The sequence below is a fragment of the Halichoerus grypus genome, chromosome 7, assembly GCF_964656455.1.
Source record: "Halichoerus grypus chromosome 7, mHalGry1.hap1.1, whole genome shotgun sequence".
NCBI lineage: Eukaryota > Metazoa > Chordata > Mammalia > Carnivora > Phocidae > Halichoerus > Halichoerus grypus.
The window spans coordinates 112,409,976-112,428,804 of record NC_135718.1 but is presented as its reverse complement, the minus strand read 5'-3'; the positions used below and the strand labels follow the sequence as shown (position 1 = coordinate 112,428,804).

The 18,829-nt window shown below is 41.8% G+C and overlaps 1 protein-coding gene across 3 annotated transcripts in view; it reads right to left on the bottom strand.

Annotated features, from left to right (window-relative positions):
• Window positions 1-18,829, bottom strand: part of NMNAT2 (nicotinamide nucleotide adenylyltransferase 2) — a 184,238-nt gene that overhangs the window by 119,441 nt on the left and 45,968 nt on the right. The window lies entirely within an intron of this gene.

The following is an 18,829-nucleotide window of genomic DNA, read 5'->3' as shown; positions in this document are numbered from 1 at the left end:
TAAGGTAAAGTCTAACACCAACAACCTTGATGTTCACGTGCCTCCACAGTTTGTCTGCTAATGTTTCCACACCTATCTCTTGGTCTTGACCTCATGCATTCAGTCTTCAGGCAAATCATCTCCCCCATTGCATCAGTGCCTCTCAATATGCCTGGCTTCTGTTCTTTTGCTCCTGGAGTTCTCTTCTGACTATAGGATAGCTTTCCCCTCCCCTTCTCTGCTATTCCCAAATACCTACATCCTCCCCATCTCCAAGGTCCATCTCAAATACCACTGCATTGTGGTTTCATATGTTTCAAGGGAAAGTAGACCTCCTTTCTGAAAATCTCAAGTGCCAAGGGCTCAGCACTGGCGGCCTCTATGCTCGGGAGGTGCAGGGTGGTCTTGAGGGTACATGAGGTCAGTTTAAATAATAATAATGAACACTTAGATAACACCGGAATAACAATTGCTAAATCTAACTCAAAATTTGCTATGTGCCAGGAGCTCTTCTAATTACTTTACATAAATTAATTTGATTTTTATGAGAACCCCATGAAGCAGGTGCAATGTTATCCACAGTTTACAGATAAGGAGACTACGGCCTGGGGACACAGCTCTAAGTGTGATAGAGCTGAGAAACCATGCACTCAATCATTATGCTTTTCTACCTTAGTCAAGAGTACCAGAAAAAAGAGACCAGCTGTGGGCAGGGAGACAGGCCTGTAAACTGGGTGACGCAGAGGTGCATATGTTTATTTGGGTGAAGCAAAGGTCATGCATTAAAAAGGCAGGGCTATAGCAACGAGAAGGCCCAGAGTGGAGTCTATGGAAGGCTTTCTCCCACTCTCAACCAATTTCCGGATCCTAAAGAAATGCACTCCTGCCAACTGCATTGGAAAGTTTATAGCAGTTTGGCTACCTCATCACCTTTGAAGTTACTAACAAACCCATCTCATCTCCCCTATTAACCAGATGCTCCTTGAGGATCCACATTCAATCCACTTACTATAGGATCTAGAGCTGGACTTTGGGCATGGTAATTAATCAATAAAACTTTGTTACACAAATGTCATAAACCATTACTTCTCGATTCTTAGTTCTCGCTTCATAAAGCAGACACGTGTTAAAAATATTTCAGGAAGATTTCTATCCAACACTTTTTTTTTTTTTTTTTTAAGATTTTATTTATTTATTTGAGAGAGAGAGAATGAGAGAGAGCACATGAGAGGGGGGAGGGTCAGAGGGAGAAGCAGACTCCCTGCCGAGCAGGGAGCCCGATGCGGGACTCGATCCAGGGACTCCAGGATCATGACCTGAGCCGAAGGCAGTCGCTTAACCAACTGAGCCACCCAGGCGCCCTCTATCCAACACTTTTAAAAATAATTCTCTGTTGTATTTTTTCCCTTATATCACTTCCTCGTTCTTTTTTTTATTGTCTGTCTCCCCCAACTACTGTACAAGCTACATAAGGGCAGAGACTTCATTCTTGTTTATCACTGTATTTTTGGCACTGTAAAACAAAGACTGGCACAGAGAAGGAACTCAGTAAATATTCATGAAGTGAATATTTGAAAAAGAATAGACTTTGAAAATGCTCACCAGACCCTTGTGGGCAGCCTTTATTCATGCCAGCCAACGCTGAGTTAGTGTATCGATACTATTCCATTATCCCCGAAGCAAGTGCATGTCACGAAGCACAAGGAAAAGAGAGGGTTTTGCTGGAGGGGGGCTGGGAGATGGAGGAGAGAAGCAACCTCACACAGAGCACAGCATTTTGCTCCTTCCTGAATTTCCACTGGGCATCTCTGTGCACAGCAAGCTCCTGGCCTGTCAGCTGGCCATCCCTCTACCCTCTCACGCTGCCTCCCTCGGGCACTGCAGGTCCCCAGCTGTTCTTCCTACTGGATCTCTGTGCTCCCCTTGGCCCTGAATACAGGGTCTGCAGGGTAGTTCCTCACACCTGTGGCCCCTTGGAATCCATGCTCCTCAGAAGCAAATATGGAAATTAAAAATCATTTTTCTGTTTTTCAAATTTCTTTATTATTTTTTTCTGTCACGCACCAAGACCTGAATTTGAACCCAAGTTTTTCGATTTTATAGCTGTGCGACCTCGATCAAATTACATAACCTCTTTACCACCTTGGTCATCACAGCTTGTAAACATGGGGATAAAACCAACTCTACATGGCCACTGTAAGAATTAAATGGGACAAATAGACAAAAGCACCTGGTGCAGAGTAGGTATTAAAGAAAATGTTACTTCTCTTTCTGTCCTTGAAGTAAACTCTCAACTGTCCAAAAGGACCCACAAACCAAGGAGAGTTGAGGTTTTATAGAACCATGCATAGAAACTCATCACTATTTAGAACATTGTTACTGTGGTCCCAGGGACAGAGGGCAACCACCACACAGGGCAGTGGTGAGAGAAGGTGGTGGAACATTGCTGCCTTCTCTGTGTGTGTTGCTTATAAATCAGAGGTGATGTACATCACTATGAAAACAGCGACTCAAACGCACCCATGGTACCAGCCAGCAATGAGAGGGAGACGTGCAGATCTCAATGACCAAAATGAATATGCTTTAGTGTTTCTGGTGAGAAAATGTCACATGCCAAGGTCATCTTCCCACCCCGATCTTGTCAGCACTCCCTCAGTCCTCAGTTTCCTTATTATGAGGTGGCTGAGCCTGAGAAGGCATCCTATCCTGCTTTCATTGGCATATCGTTAATGCCAAGAATGGAAGAGCTGTCATTGCACATTATGATTTCCCGGCTGATACATCATAGTTGCCTTCCGAATACTTGTTAGCTGTTTGATTCTAATGGTAGTTATACAAATTATACTTAAAACCAAAATTGAAGAGACTCTTGGCTGCTGTCTAAAAGGTGGTGATTCAAGGGAGCATTTAGAATTTTTAAAAAGATAAAATAACTCAGGCTAGGGATGCCTGGCCAGATCAACCAAAGTCACTTTGGCAGGGAGAAATGCAAAGGATAGCACATTTATCTGAAACAAAAGAAATAAAGAATTCCTCTCCCAGGCCAGGAATGACTCCCTAACTAATGATGTAAAGGAAAAGTTAAGCCATGTATGCTGCATAAATCTGGAACATTTTGAAGGTCAGCTTGGGTCGGAGCATACCATTTTTCCTTTTTTCTTTTTATGAAGTCAATTTTCGAAAAGACTGTGACAGTTCTGATAGCTCCCACAACCTAGAATCATTTGAGTGAATCACAAGTGAGTTTTAATTTCAAAACTTATGCCTAAAAATTGATAAAAACCTGGCCAAGAAATCTTGAAGGAGGGATAGGGGCAGCTAATATTTTGCAGCAGAGAGCAGCACTGAGCTCCTCTCACACAAGGGCAGTGCCAAAGCCCTTAGAGAAACACCTGCCCCACATCATTCATGTTCCGTCTCTGCTCCTGTTGCATTTTTCTCTTCTCTTCTCAAACCCCAGTGCTTGCTCCCCCATCCTCACTCTCACCTGATGACCTTTCTCCCTATTTCACTGGGAAAGTAGGAACTCCCAGAAGAGAATCTTTGCACACTTCCACCAGCATATCTATCCACCTTCCTGCATGTGACTCCCTATTCCCTGCTTTCTCTTCTCCTGTAAGTCAATTTTCAGTGCCCCTAGGCAAGGCCAACTCTACCATTTTGCCTTGACTCAACCCTCTCACCTAATCAAGAACCTTCTTCCAAGATTTCTCTCCTCTCTTTCTTGTGGTATTGGTTTTTCCATATCCATTGGATGATTCTCATCAGTACACAGACATGATGTTATTTCTTCCATCTCAAAAATGATAAAAAACAAAGACGTTCTTTTGACTCATGTCTCCCTCCAGCCATACCCTGTTTTCTGCTCCCTTCTAGAGCAACACTCCTCAAAAGAGTACCTAAATTTGCTCTCTCCAATTACTCTCCTCTTTCTTTGTTATGGTCACTCCATCCAGCTGCTGCCCCCACCACTCCAGCAAATCTGCTCTTGTCAAAGTCTTCAATGGCCTTTGCTTTGAGACACCAAGAGTCAGTTCTCAGAGCTTATCTTTGTTGACCTCTCATCAATGTTTGATGTGGTTCATCTTGGCCCCCTTTGAAGCACCAGCTTCACTTGGCTTCCAGCATCTCACAGTGTCCTGATTTCCCTCTGCCTCTGTAGAGGGCAAGATGGAGTCACTCATGTCAAGCAGTGACTCATGTCAAACAATGACATAAGCAGCCAAGGGCATTACAGCTAAGACCAAATATCACCAGAACCAGCACAGGCTGACAGCACCCAGGACTGATACCAGCAGAGCCAGAGGAGGCCTGCAAAAGCCCAAGGCTGGTTAAACTCCTTTAAAAGGGGAGAACTTTTGTAGCAAATGGTAGACTCTCTAGACATTGACCCTTTCACATCTGACCACATAAAAAACGCAACTGCCGCCAAATACGCTGCCCAAATGATCTCTGAACATAACCGAGATTCTCTACTGCTTGAACAAAATAAGCTGCGCATGCCAGGAGCTGACATGGACCATGGCCTTATCTCACCTGTACTCACGGGCTGACATCACATTTGGTTCATTAATTTCTACCCTTTGTTGTAGCTTGTAGGTTGTGTGACTTTGTATTGTGCTTTGCATTGTGTGACGTGAATGAAACCAAGTTAAATGCGTAGCGAAATGTCAATGTCAATGAGTTTGGAATCCGGAACCTGCTTCAACCTTGCTCTATGATTAAATAAAACTGACATTGTGGAAAGACAACAACTTGTGTGTGCGCCTTCAAAGCATGCTTGCATCAGCTTCATTGATTGTCTTTCAAAGTCAGTGTCGCTGCCCCTTCCCCACACAACCCGCGCCCCCACCATGTCCCCAATCCCTAAACACTGCAGTGCCACAGTACTCAATCCTTGACCTCTGCCCTGGGGACACTCACTCCCTCAGTATTCTCAGCCAGTCTCGTGGCTTTAAATACCAACCATGTGCTGATGACTTTCGAGTTATTTATTTACTTGTATCTTGGGCTCCTGCTGGTATATGCTTACTCACCATTTTCATTTAAATAACTAATCATCTTCTCAGAAGTAACATGTCCAAGGCTGAACCCCTGATAGTCCCTCCCAAACCTGCTCTTCCTACAGTCTCACCACATTAATAAATAGCAATTCCATTCTTCCAGTGGCTCACGCCAAACACCTTGGTTCATCCTTGATTCCTTTTTCTTTGTCACCAAAACAGAACCATTAATAAATCTTATTGGAACTTGCTACAAAATACATCTAGAATTTTATTACGTCTTCCCACCTTTACTTCCTTGGTCCAAACTACCATCATTTCTTTTCTAGATTACTAGGAGTAACTATATAACTGGTTTTCCTGTTTCTATTTTCATCCCTGATGGTTTAGTCTCATCATTGCAGTCAGAATAATTCAGTGAAAGTCAGATGATGTTACACTTCTCTTCCAGACCTTCAAATGGCTCCCCTTTTCCCTTGGAGTAAAATCCAAAGTCCTGAAAATGTCCTTTATGACCCTATACAATCTGGCCACCCATATCTTTCTAACCTCATCTACCACTCCATCTCTCCCCACTCCAGACACACTGGTTTCCTTATTTTTCTCTTGGGCATTTGAGAGAAGCACTCACCTCAGGACCTTTGCACTTGCTGTTCCCTCTGCCTGGAATGCTCTGCCCCCAGCATCCATACTACTGAATCCCTTACCTCCTTCAAGTCTTTGCTTAAATGTCACCATCTAGTGAGATCTCCACTGACCACCCTTTAAAATTGCAACCCCCATCCCTGGTACTCCTTATTTTTCTGTTGTGCTCTTTTTTTTTTTTTCTCTGTTGCACTTCGTGGCACTTATCAACCTAACACACTATATAATTATTTATTTTGTTTATTGTCTTTCTGCCTCCTCTAGACTGTAAATGTCATGAAAGCAGGGATTTTTATCTGTTTTATTCTCTGATGTACCTCCAGCAACTGGACAAATTGTTTACAACCAGTAAGCACTTAAATAAGTATTGGTAGTGAGGATAGGATGTTGGTAAGCAAAATCATAAAGAGCATCTCTAGAAATTGTATGATCCCTAGCTGCTCCAGAAATTAATTCATCTCAAGAGTGAGATAAATTCATTCTCACACTAAATATACTTTTGCTATATGAAGATTATACATCTTCAATCATAATAATCATAACAGTAATAACTCATATTTATGTAGAGCTTTCCAGTTTACAGAATTCTTTCTCACATATAGTTGTATTTCATCCTCAGGACAACTCTGAAATTGAACAAAGCAGGAAGTGTCAATCCCACTTTACAGATGAGGAGGAGAAGCCCTAGAGCAGTAAAATATCAGCTTAAGGGTCACCCAGCCAATGAGTACAAAACTGGAATGAATCCAAGTGCCCTGAGTCCAGGATTAAGACTATTGCTTCTAGAGCAGTCAGTCTTGAAAGAGACAATTTGTCCTTCGCCACATTGCTCAAATGAGTACTGATAGGATCTGGGACCTTCACTATTCTAATTTGGCTCTTGATATATTCCCACAAATACTGAATCCTTCCTATGTTCCATCACTGTTCAAAAAACTGGGCATACAGTACAGGCCAATACAGACCAGGACAAGGTTATGTTCTCACGGAGTCTCTATTCTTAGAGAAGAGATGTCAATAAACAACTAAACACCCCCTAAAATATGTCAGGGGGTGATAGCTCTTTGAAGGAGAAAGGCGTTGAGGTTGATGGGGAGCAGAGCAGATGATCTATCGTTAGAGATACCCAGCAATAACGCATTAACATGTTACCCACAAATCCTTCTTATGGCAGGGGAGTGGACTGTGCTTCAAATTGTTGGGTGGAGATCCTACAAAATTATACATTTGAATTACGAAGATGTGCAAGATTCCCAATCTAGATGCTAGGTCATGGGGTGATCTTAAAGCTAAACAGAGCGTGGTTGGCAGTTTCAGAAGACAGCACTAGGACAAACAGCCCCAAGTTATAAGAACACTGATTTTGCTCATGACAGAAGAGCTTTCTAATAAACAAAGTTGCCAGCAATGAAACAGACTGGAAATGAGCTCTCTGTCATGAAAAGTATCCAATAAGTGACTGAATGACCTCTGAAGTCTCTTCCAACTGCAAATCTGATTATGTTCCATTCTACAGAGATTCTCTCTACCCTAAGTCACTATTAGTTCCAGTGGGTGATGGGGTGAGGACAGGCACAAAAATCTGGCCCCAAATCCTGGTTCTCTTGCCAGCCCTCCCAGAGGATGAGCAGTCACCTGACTGTTGGCCCTAGATCTTTCCAGCAGCAGCAAAAGCTAGCTATTCTGCGGGGAGACCGGGGTCATAGATGCTCACCCTGCAGGATCTACCAAGGGCTCTCATCTAAACGAGGTGCTCTGCCCAGCAGGGACACTCGCTCTATTCTCACTGACAGGTAAGCCACTAGTGATTACAAAAAGGAGAAGGGCAAATCGTGCTGGACAGGAGGCTGCCTCCCTGGTGACTTCTGGATGCTCATTGGCAACGTCCACACTCCTGCAGGCCTCTCCTGAAATCCTAGCCCACTCACAGCATCCACTAATGTCAATCACCCACCCTTCTTTGCCTTTCTGTCGTTTCCCAAATCCCCCACTAATATTGGCAAGTAGACCTCTGGCCTGACTGTGTGTTGGCCCCAGCAAGACATCACGGGAAAACGTGCCCATCTCAAGACATTCCGATTGTAGATTTGAGGTTCTGGATTCCGGGTTTGGAGTTTTCCAATGTTAATGCAAACAGAACTGGCACACACATTAAGATGAATGTAATTATTATTCCTCTTGCTGGTCACTACCGTCGCTTTCTATTTCTCTTTCTTTGTGTGAATTTATTTAAAAGAAAAAAAAACTTTTTGTAACAACTATTTGCAGTTTAAAAATCAATAAACCCCGTTTTTTTCAAGGAAAAAAAAAGACATCACGGGAAAGACACTGAAGCAATTGCTAGTATTACCCACATTTATCCATCGCTTACTGGGGGCCAGATAGTTTGTTAAAAACTCTATATGTGACAGGCTTTATAATCTTTATACATGGCTGGGACATGCGTGGAGCTGGGCAGAATCTGATGAATGGCTTTTGTTTACTGAGCGGGGTAGGCAGGCTGGCCAAGGGATTGAGAGATAGGAAAGATGATGGAGGGACAGCTGAACCAAGGAAGCTAAGAGCCGGATGGATGGGGAGGAAACAAGGGCATTTTGTGGGAAGGACATGGGGATGGGGGGGCGGGGCAGTTGCTGGCAGAAGGGAGATGAACCTGCTACCATAGGGAAAGAACCAAATTCCCACCCACCCTAGAATTTTGTGTGATATTTTAGAAATTGTTGATGATTTACACTGTAACCCTTCTATCTCTTTGTAAAATATGGAGTAAAATCTACATCACTCAGTCCTTAGGGACTAGATCTGTCATTTTGCAAAGGGTGAAATAAGGCACTGGGGCCCACAGTGAAAGCCAGGCAGTCAAAGAAGGTGGTCCTACAATATATTCACTTTATTTCATTTAATGCTCACAATAGCCCAGTAAGGTAGGTATTATTATACTCATTTTACAGTGTGTGAGGGGAGCAAGTTTCCTGAATAATTATGTGGACACTTTTGCCAACTACAATGTAAAAGGAGAGAATTTTGTATTTCTATCTGTCCACTCTGACCCTGTGCCTTTAAATTAGCAGAAAGGTGAGTATGGCTATTTCACTCTGTTCATAATCATCACCCAAGGCCCTTCTTGAATGCTCCCAATCTTCTATTTCCCTCCAGTGTCTCCTGGTTCTGGGCTGAGCCCTTCTTTTTGCTCCTTTTTCTGTCCTCTGGACTTGTCCACAGGTCTCCTTGGTGTGCTGCAGAATCCACACTTGGCTGCCGTGGGCAGGATCCCCAGAGCAGCGCCAGCCTCTCTGCACACGAACCCTGGCACTGGCCCGCTTGGTAGATGCAAGTGTCAGATGAGGCCTAGCCCATTTCTGCATTGTCACAGCCCCTAATACAGTGCTCAGCATCCCTTCTCACCCAACAAATGAGCAAGGCAGCAACTTGCAGCACTTAAAACAGTGACCAGGGTCAGAGCATCTGGGTCTACACATTTGCCCACTATGTATTTGCTGTGTGGCTTGACACAAGTTACCTAACCTCTCTGATCATTAGCTGAATGAGAATGATAATAGGATTGTTGTAAAGGGGCGCTTGGGTGGCTCAGTTAGTTAAACGGATCGGACTCTTGATTTCAGCTCAGGTCATGATCTCAGATTCCGGAGGCTGAGCCCTGGGTGGGGCTCCTCACTCAGTGGGGAGTCTGCTTGAGATTCTCTCTCTCCCTCTCCCTCTGTCCCTTCCCCACCCTCACCCCTGCTTGCAGATGTGCACTCTCTCTCTCTCTAATAAATAAATAAAGTCTTAAAAAAATAGGATTGTTGTAAGGATTAAATAAGATAAGATAAGAGCATTAAAACAGTGCCTGGCAAAGTAAGTGCTCAATAAACCAATAAAGGTTAGGTCATGTTAGTTTATAGTGATTATTTATTGGAGAGGATGAAGAGGGTTGGTCATAACATGGACCAACCAGAAAAATTCCCTGGTGTTAGGAATGTCATGCCACTCTTTCTCCCGGCTTCCCCAGGCCAGGGAGAGTATCTGTAAGTGGTTTCATTTCCCACAAAGGCCTTTGGTCATGAACCCTCTGGGGATAGTTCAAGCCTAAGGGGAAGGAAGGAGAAAGGAAGCTGAGCGATTACCTCATTGACAAGTTGGATTTTCTTTTTTCTTCCCCATCCTTTTAATTTCCAAAGTTCAGACTTTACCCCAAAGCCACTGTCAGACAATAAAACAATTCCTCGTCAGCCATTCATTTCTTACTCCTTTCCCCCTTCCCAGCCTTTTCAAGCACAATGTTTTAAACAAAAAAAAAACTTTTTTTTATCACAATAGGCTAAAATAAACCTATTTTGCATTTAAATGAAATGGATATGTGTAAATGACTGTGGGTTGTACTAGGTGGGGGATGGGAGCAAGTGAAGGAGAGAACTGCCAGAAAAACACATTAGAGGACCCTCATGGCCATGATGAGAGGCCCCACTCCGGAAACTGTCCTTACCAGCTCCCCAGCATTCCTTCCCTGTTCATGGTCAGAGCTCCATACAACCATAAGTGAAACCAGGAAGAACCAATCTTAACAAAAAGAGTGCAGGCCGGAAGAGCAAATTCCATATGGAGAAGTCATTCAAGCCTCTTTTATGAATATTCAGAGCTGCTTGATTTACCAGGCAAACTGGGATTTTGGGCTTCAACATTTCCCAAGGGATTCAGCAGGGAGTTCTTTATTCACTACATTTAAATGCAAATGATAACAAAACTGCATGACAATATACTTTGAAAAGTTGATTTAAAACAGCAAGGGAAGGATTAAGGTACCAATAAGAAGGATTTTATTTTAATTTTCTACAGAGGTTAAAGGCAGGCCAAACAGAAGCCCAGAATTCAAATGTTATCCCGGGAGCAAAACTGTCACAGAATAGAATTTGGTCAATTATTTCCCTCCTCTTATGAAGAAGTGGAAGAAAAAAATTCCCCCTGCCTTATTATTTTATTTTTTTTTCCATCAATGACATCCATAACTACCAAGCAGGACTCCTGATCAGTACGAGCTTACCTCACCAAACTGATAACAATATAAGCAAAAGCCGGGAAACTTGATGCTTAGCCTGTACCATATTGAGGGTGAATGTATATCCTTTCTGGAAACAGTTCCCAGACCTCTCTTCTGATTTATGAGAAGCCCTGGTTGTTCAGAGCCCCCAAGGTTGGGGCCCACTCATGTAGGAACATCTTCTAACACAGACATTTATGGCTTTGAATGACAAGGGATAAAGAGCTGAACATGTATGTCATGGAAGAATGGCCCATTGTGTTCTGTGGGAGTTCAACTCTGGAGGAGAGCCTTCCAGGCCCCACATGTGAGAAAGATGGGAGAGGCCATAAATCCCTTGCTGTAAAGGCAAAGCCAATGATGAAGTGTCACTTGCTGTTGACTGGGGTAGAAGCATTATTATGTCTGTTCAAAGATGGAAATTAGACATTGTCCCCCTACTTGCCCAACTGCAACTTGAACTGTCAAGCAAACAAACATGAACCAGGGAGGAGAAAGATCCAGACTGTTAGGGGAGGTCATATAGACAGAGAAGCAATTATGTACTAGGTGAACGGATCTCACCTTGAAACAATAGGATGTCTGGGACTTGTTTCAAAAGAATATAGGTGGGTTGGGGTATCAACGAATCAAGATTGGCAAAGAATTGATAATTATTGAAGTTGGATGACAGGTACTTTGGGGGTATCACTGTTTACTTTTGCATGTTTGGAAATTTCTGTAAGAAAAATGACCTTTTTGCTATTTGTTTTTCAATTCCACCTGCCCAGTTAATTGTGACACTGCGCACCTCTATTGTGACAAAGTCACCATTGCTGGGAACAAGAGCATTTCTGCCACTCTTTTGGGAGCCCTGGGAATAGGGCAGTGCCAATGGCATAACCATGAAGGGGAGAACTAGACAAGATAGGAAGAAAGTTCAGACTTCAGTCCCCAAACCAGGACTTTTAAACATGGAGGAGAGTTTATTTGGAACTCTCAACAGAACCCATTAAAAAAAATAACATACCCTGCAATGAAATATCAAGAAACTTGATAATTCAAGAATTCAGAGACTTCTGGTCTCAGCCCTGTCTGGGAACCTGCAAAGTTTCTTATCCTAAAGGCAGCATGTTACTCCCAATGTAGGGTTGACATCTCACACAGCTAAGCATGTGCATTGACCTGCAAAGTTCCAGAAGATACTACATCTTGACAATATGCCATTCAGGTTTTTGTTTGTTTTTAACCAGACAGATCTTTAAATAAATTGGACTAGTTTAACAGCTCATTCCACCAAACTGACTGATTATTCAGAATATCAGGACATTTTAGCATGCAGGTAGCAATAGCTTGCCTTACCTGATTTAATGAGAAAAAGAGAGATAAGAGTGCCATAAATAAAGGGAATGTCCAGAAAGCTAAGTCCAATAATAGATAAGATAGTACACATCAAGCCACATTAGAATGCTGCATCATGAACTGGACATAACATTTAAAGATGAATACAGACAATGAAGTTATGATCAAAGAAGATAAGCCACGGTGGTATGAAGACTAGAAACAGTAACGGATGCCCAGCAGAAGGAACTAGAGCTTTTTAAGCCTAAAGAGAAGCCTGGTGAGGACAGAAGAGCTGTCTTCAGCTATTCCAATGTCTCACAAGTAGACGACAGATTAGACCTCTTCCATGATTCCCAGGGAAAAAAACTAGGAAAAGAACTACCAACATAGGAAAGTCTCAGGAAGGTCAACGTCAGCCTAATAGGAGGAACAAGGTTGAAAAAAATAAAATTGTGCCAAGTACTATTTGGCTGCTTTGGACAATAGTGCATTCCGGGACGATCTCAAACAGAGTTTGGACAAACAGTTGTGAAGATGTTTTAAAGGGGGTTTCAGTACTGAGTATCTGCATGATTTTTGAAATCTCCTTCAAATGGAGATTCTGTGATTTCTGAGGATGAAAACTTAACAATTGACAAACCGGTTTTCGGTTCATTTTGTTTGTTTGAAGTAAACAATACACAAATCTTCCTTTGCAGGTGCCTTGTGCCTAAAACATGTTTCAAACTGTGAATAAATAAGAGTAAAACTTAACTCCTCTGCCATCCTCCAACCTACTGACCTCACTGAGAAAACATTCCTAGATGTACCATGCATCTGACTAAAGCATCTAGGGGACGGTTTCAGGATTCACCTTCATCCTTGACCCTACATTTTTCACTCCTGCCAAGTTACATACTTAAAAGCTCCCCAAAATGACCTGCAGGTTCCCACTGTGGAGATCTGGAAAGGCTACACACTGGGGTAGGATTCCACAAGGATACATGAGCCTTCTCATCTTGGGACAACAAACATTTCAATTTTGAAGTCCCTGAGTGTTTGTTATTGTTCTGTTTCCTGACTCTGTCATACTTGAATTTCTGTTTTCCCATATTTGCTGGTTCCCAAATTCTTGTCTGATTTCTGATCACCTATCTTACCTCAGAGAATTCTAAATATTCCTAATGGTTCAATCTTTCAGTTATTTGGTAAATATTTATAGTACCTTCCATGTGCCTAGAGCACTGTGCTGGGCACCTTAGCAAATACAAAATGCCATATGACCCTGGCAAGGGCCTACATCTAAATCTGATAGAGAATATGAAACATGCACAGAAATAGCTACAGCCCACAGCACAATGTGCTAAGTGCCATAAGAGAGGTACAGAGCAAGTGCTGTCAGAGTTCACAGGGAGGTGAGATGCTGCAGAAAAACGAGATGTGACTGCAAGAGCAGCCTGCAAAAGCCTGATGCCATTGATGTGCTAATCTTTTAAAATCCTCAACTATAAAGTATATAAAATATTAGATTTAAAGAAGGAGGTAACTGTGAATCAGGAAAAGGATATTCTGGAAAAATACATCTAATGTTCAACGGCAAATAAATGTCTGACAGTAGCCAGAGGGGCTAATCAATGTCCAATGTAAACCAAACACCAGAAAATCATCCCCATTGTGAACACAATCATTTACTCAGTCAGCTAGAAAAATTACAATTATGAAATTGAAACTACATTTACTGCTTAAACAAGTCTTTTTGGAGATGTAGTTTAGACTGAAAATTGTTCATTAAAGAGTTCCTTTGGGTAATGCACTTCAACTGCACTTTATGTTTTTGGAAACCTTTAGATTCACTCCCCATTCCAACCCCCAGAGGTAGGTTATATCAGGGATAGGCAAACTTATTCTGTAAACAGCCAGACAGTAAACAATTTCGGCTTTGCAGTTCATAAGGTTTCTATCGCAACTGCTCAAGTTTGCTGAGGTAGTGTGAAAGTAGCCATAGACACACGTGGATGAGTGTGGCTGGACGCCAATAAAATTTTATTTATAAATACTAAAATTTGAATTTCATAAAAGTATTATTCTTCTTTTGCATTTTTTCAACCATTTAAAAATATAAAAGCCATTCTTAGCTTGTAAGCCACACTTGGCCAGCAGGCTATAGCTTGCTGACCCCTGGGTTATCTAATCACTCTATTTACAGAGGAGAAAACAAAGGCTAAAGGAGACTAAGTATATTCCCAAATCAATAGCAATTCAGTTTATTAATGTCCATATAGAGAGAAATAATGAAGCAAGAGGAAAAACGGAGACATTTACCCACTCTTTCTCAACATTATTCACAGCATGGGCAAATCATATGTTATCTATAAATTTTGATTCCCAGTGCATAACAAGTAAATAATTTTTAAACTGTGCTTAGGCAGATTGGTTCCTGGTAAATGAAGCAATTATAGCTTAAATTTATATGTATCCTATTTTATTGTCTTTCTTAATTTATAATGGGTAGCAGTCTCTAAGTTAACAACAACAGAAAACATTTGCCTAAAGATCTTGTAGTTCATGTGATGAACCACACACTGCTAAATATTTATGAGTACATAAATATTTCAAAAGAAATATGAAGAGTTATTGATGTAGTTTAATCTCAGTGCTGCATGGAATGAGTATTCCACCTCACTGTGAGTACCAAGATGAAGGGTTGGGAAATGTTGAAGAATAAAGCCCCCCACTGGAATGTCACTTACTTGAGGATTTAAAAAGATATAATACTAAATTTCAAAGTCATGGAAACCCATAGTTTTATAGTAAGAGCAGAAATATACTTGTTCGAGACCTCCTGAAAGGATATAAGCTAAAAACACGTGTCAAGGAAAAAGATCTCTATGGCCCTTACTCTTCTGACAATTAAGCCTGTGGATAAGAGAACAAGCACATGATCCAAATTCTACAAAATTATGGAAGATCAAACTAGGGTGAATTGAGTTCACCAAATCTGAGAATATTTGAACAATGAGAGGCCATCCCATTGATGTACAGAAGACATACATTTAGAAGGTAGGTGAGAACAACTTCCCCAATCAGGGAAGAGGGTGGTTGTTTGGGTGGGTTGTACAGTAGTAGTATTTTATTCACTTATTTATTCCTTCAGTAGATATGGCTTGTGCAATAGGCAATGGTTCCATTTTGGAAAATAATAAATAAATAAATAGATAGATAGATAGAATCATCTTTTAAAAAAAGAAAAGCCCTCCTTATTTCAGAGTGATACAGAAATAACTTCAAAACAGAAAAAATCACAGTGACAGGGACATTGACATTTGGGATGCAAGGCCCCACATGTGAAATGTATTCCCTTGCCCATCACCCTTCAGGGGCTCACTAAAAGTGCTGGGTAAAGTCTGAACTCTTTGGAACTGCCCCTCCCCTCTCCACCCAACCCTGTTTTCTGGCTGTCTCATCTCCTGCCCTTCCCTGTCCCTAGCCACATTCAGTCATCTAGCAAGCTCTTTGGAGATTCCTCAATGTGCCCTGTTTTTAAAAGTCTTTACACAGGGACACCTGGGTGGCTCAGTCAGGTAAGCATCTGCCTTCAGCTCAGGTCATGATGCCAGGGTCCTGGGATCAAGTCCCGCATCGGGCTCCCTGCTCAGTGGGGAGCCTGCTTCTCCCTCGGCCTCTGCTGCCCCTGCTTGTGCTCTCTCTGACAAATAAATAAATAAAATCATAAATAAATAAATGCCTTTACACATACCCTGCTCTCAGCCCAGAATGCCATTCTCCATCCTGTGCACTGGGCAGCTCCTACTTTCAAGCTCACTCTCACTAATACCTGCTCTGATGGCCTTCCCACCATGTCTTCTTCCTCTGTGCTCCCACTCAACCTCATTCTCGCCTCTTTTATAGCACTTACGACTTGAACTGCTACGTTTAGCTTGTTTATCTCCTGTATGGAAGATGATCTTCCCGGTGCATGGGAAAGAGTGCCTTTAACTTTCATATCCCTGAGGCCTAGCATGGTGCCTGAGGCACATGCATAACTCATTAAGCTGCTGTTGGATGAATCAATTGCCCCTGAGTCCTCTCATGACTATCTACCCTTCCTGCCACAAAAAGAATATAGACTTGAGGTGAGGATGGTAGGTAATTCTAACATTTCATTCATTCACTCATTCAACAGACATTTATTGAGCATCTATTATGTGCCAGGCACTCTTAGGAGCCTGAGATACATTAGTAAGCAGAGTAAATGAAGATCCCTGCCCTTGAAGAGCTCACATTCTAGCTGGGGACATTAAATAACAAACATGACAAATAAGGAAATAACATGCTTTGTTAAAAGGTAATAAGAGGTGGGGTTCCTGGGTGGCTCAGTCTTTAAGCGTCTGCCTTCGGCTCAGGTAATGATCCCAGGGTCCTGGGATCGAGCCCCGCATTGGACTCCCTGCTCAGCGGGAAGCCTGCTTCTCCCTCTTCCACTCCCCCTGCTTGTGTTCCCTCTCTTGCTGTCTCTCTCTCTGTCAAATAAATAAATAAAATCTTAAAAAAAAAAAATAAAAGGTAATAAGAAGTAAGGGGAAAGGTATAAGAAGAGCAGAATAAGGGGGACTGGGAAGGTGTGAGCTACAATTCAAATTATGTGATCAGGGGAATAGGATCTGCAAAGTAGACAATGAGAAAGTAACATTTGGGCAAAAACTTTGAGGAGGGTGAATTTGACATGGGAATATGTGGGGGAAGGGTATTCTAGGCAGAGAGAACATTCAGCATGAAGACTCTAAGGTTGAAGCAAGGAGGTCAGTAAGGTTGGCTAAGAATGAGGTGGAAAGAGTGTGTTCCTGTAGGGGGGTGAGGGGGAAAGGTTGCAAATCATGGAGACCTTGTAAGCCGTTTTAATGACATTGACTTTGAATGAGATAGAGAGCCATTGGAGAATTTTGAGCAAAGGAGCAACATGATCTGACTTAGATCTGGCTTACTTTTAGAAAGGATTGCTTTGGCTATTTTTGTTGAGGACTGAGTATTGGGGCCAAGGGTAGAAGCAGGGAGATCAGTTAAGAAGCTATTGAAATAATGCAGGTGAAAGATACCAGTGGCTTATACCAGGGTTGTAGATGTGGAAAAGTGGTTGGTCCTACTTGTATTTTGAAGATAGATCCAAAATCATTTGCTGACATAGATGGGGTGTGCAAAGAGAAGGATCAAGGAAGTTCAAGGTTTATGACCTAAGCAACTGGAACAAGAACAAAACCATATGCATTTAGTCTTATCTAGGGGCTATACTTCACTCATCCTCTTCCTACTGATTGGTAAATATTAAATGAGGTCAACATATAGCAGCATGGCTATCCACGTGGAGGTAACATGATGCAGAAGAAAGTAGGAAAAAAGAGTGCTATTTAAGCTGCCACCACTTCCATGGGTTAGCCTCTAAGTTTTGCTCTTTTCTACCTCTTCCTCCTACCCCTTTGTCCCCAGAATTACAACAATTTTCCTGAATGGCTCACTTGTTCAGAATAAAGAGAATTGTGCAATAAATTTAACAGAAAACAATTTAATGGTAGTAGAGTTTACAGAAGCCCAAAGAAGGCAGCTCCACTATTAAAATGATAATGTGGAAGATGATGATGCTGGTGGTGGTTATCATATTTGCCTTTGCTGCAGAGTTCATAGATCATGGAGATATTGTCCAGTACAAGAGGTGGAGGGAAGATGCCAATGTCAGGGGGATGGCCTTGGTCAAACCATGTAACTTTTTTTTTGGCTAAAATACTTCTGAGGCTATCTGCCAAACTGTATCCAAAAAAAGCAAATTCGTTCCTTGCAATGGAATGCTTATAATGTGAAAACCTCTGGCAATGGAAAACTTCCTTCCTTGTAAACTAATGTTACATTTACATATGTTGAAATATGGAACATGTCCATAAATTATGTAATTCTCTATCAAATAAATTCCTATATCCCAGTTCTTAGTCTGTTACATCAAATCTTTAGGAATTATTTTAAATCCCTTGTTTAACCAAAATTCTGTGTGTTGAATATTGTTTTTATTTTTATTTTTTTACTTTTTTTTTTAAGATTCTATTTATTTATTTGACAGAGAGAGACACAGCGAGAGACGGAACACAAGCAGGGGCAGTGGGAGAGGGAGAAGCAGGCTTCCCACTGAGCAGGGAGCCTGATGCGCAGCCCTATCCCAGGACGCTGGGATCATGACCTGAGCCGAAGGCAGACGCTTAACGACTGAGCCACCCAGGTGCCCCTGAATATTGTTTTTAAAAAGGTGGTATTAAAAAAAAATTAAAAAGGTGGTGTTGAAAAAATATTTAATGCATTTCTTTGTGTCCTTAGGATCTTCTTGAGCAATTCAGGATGATTTGAAAGTTTAAAAAATGAACAAGAGGGGTGCCTGGGTGGTTCAGTAAGTTAAGTGTCTGCCTTAGGCTCAGGTCATGATCTCAGGGTCCTGGGATGGAGCCCCATATTAGGCTCCTTGCTCAGTGGGGAGTCTGCTTCTCCTGCTTCCCTCTGCCCCTCCCCCCATTTGTCCTTTCCCTCTCTCTCAAATAAAAAAAAAAATGAACAAGAACTTTACTAGAAAGTGTATATTTTACAGTGTCATTAAATACTGATTAAACAATCACTACATTCAGAACACTGTATCTGTGGTGATATTATTAAATTTACACTTGAATCTTTTCTAAAGAAACACTTTTTATTTTTAAGATTTTATTTGAAAGTAATTTCTACACCCAATGTAGGGCTTGAATTTATAACCCTGAGATTAAGAGTCATATGCTCTACTCACTGGGCCTGCCAGGTGCCCTTTAAAGAAGCACTTTTTTTTTTTTTTTTTTTT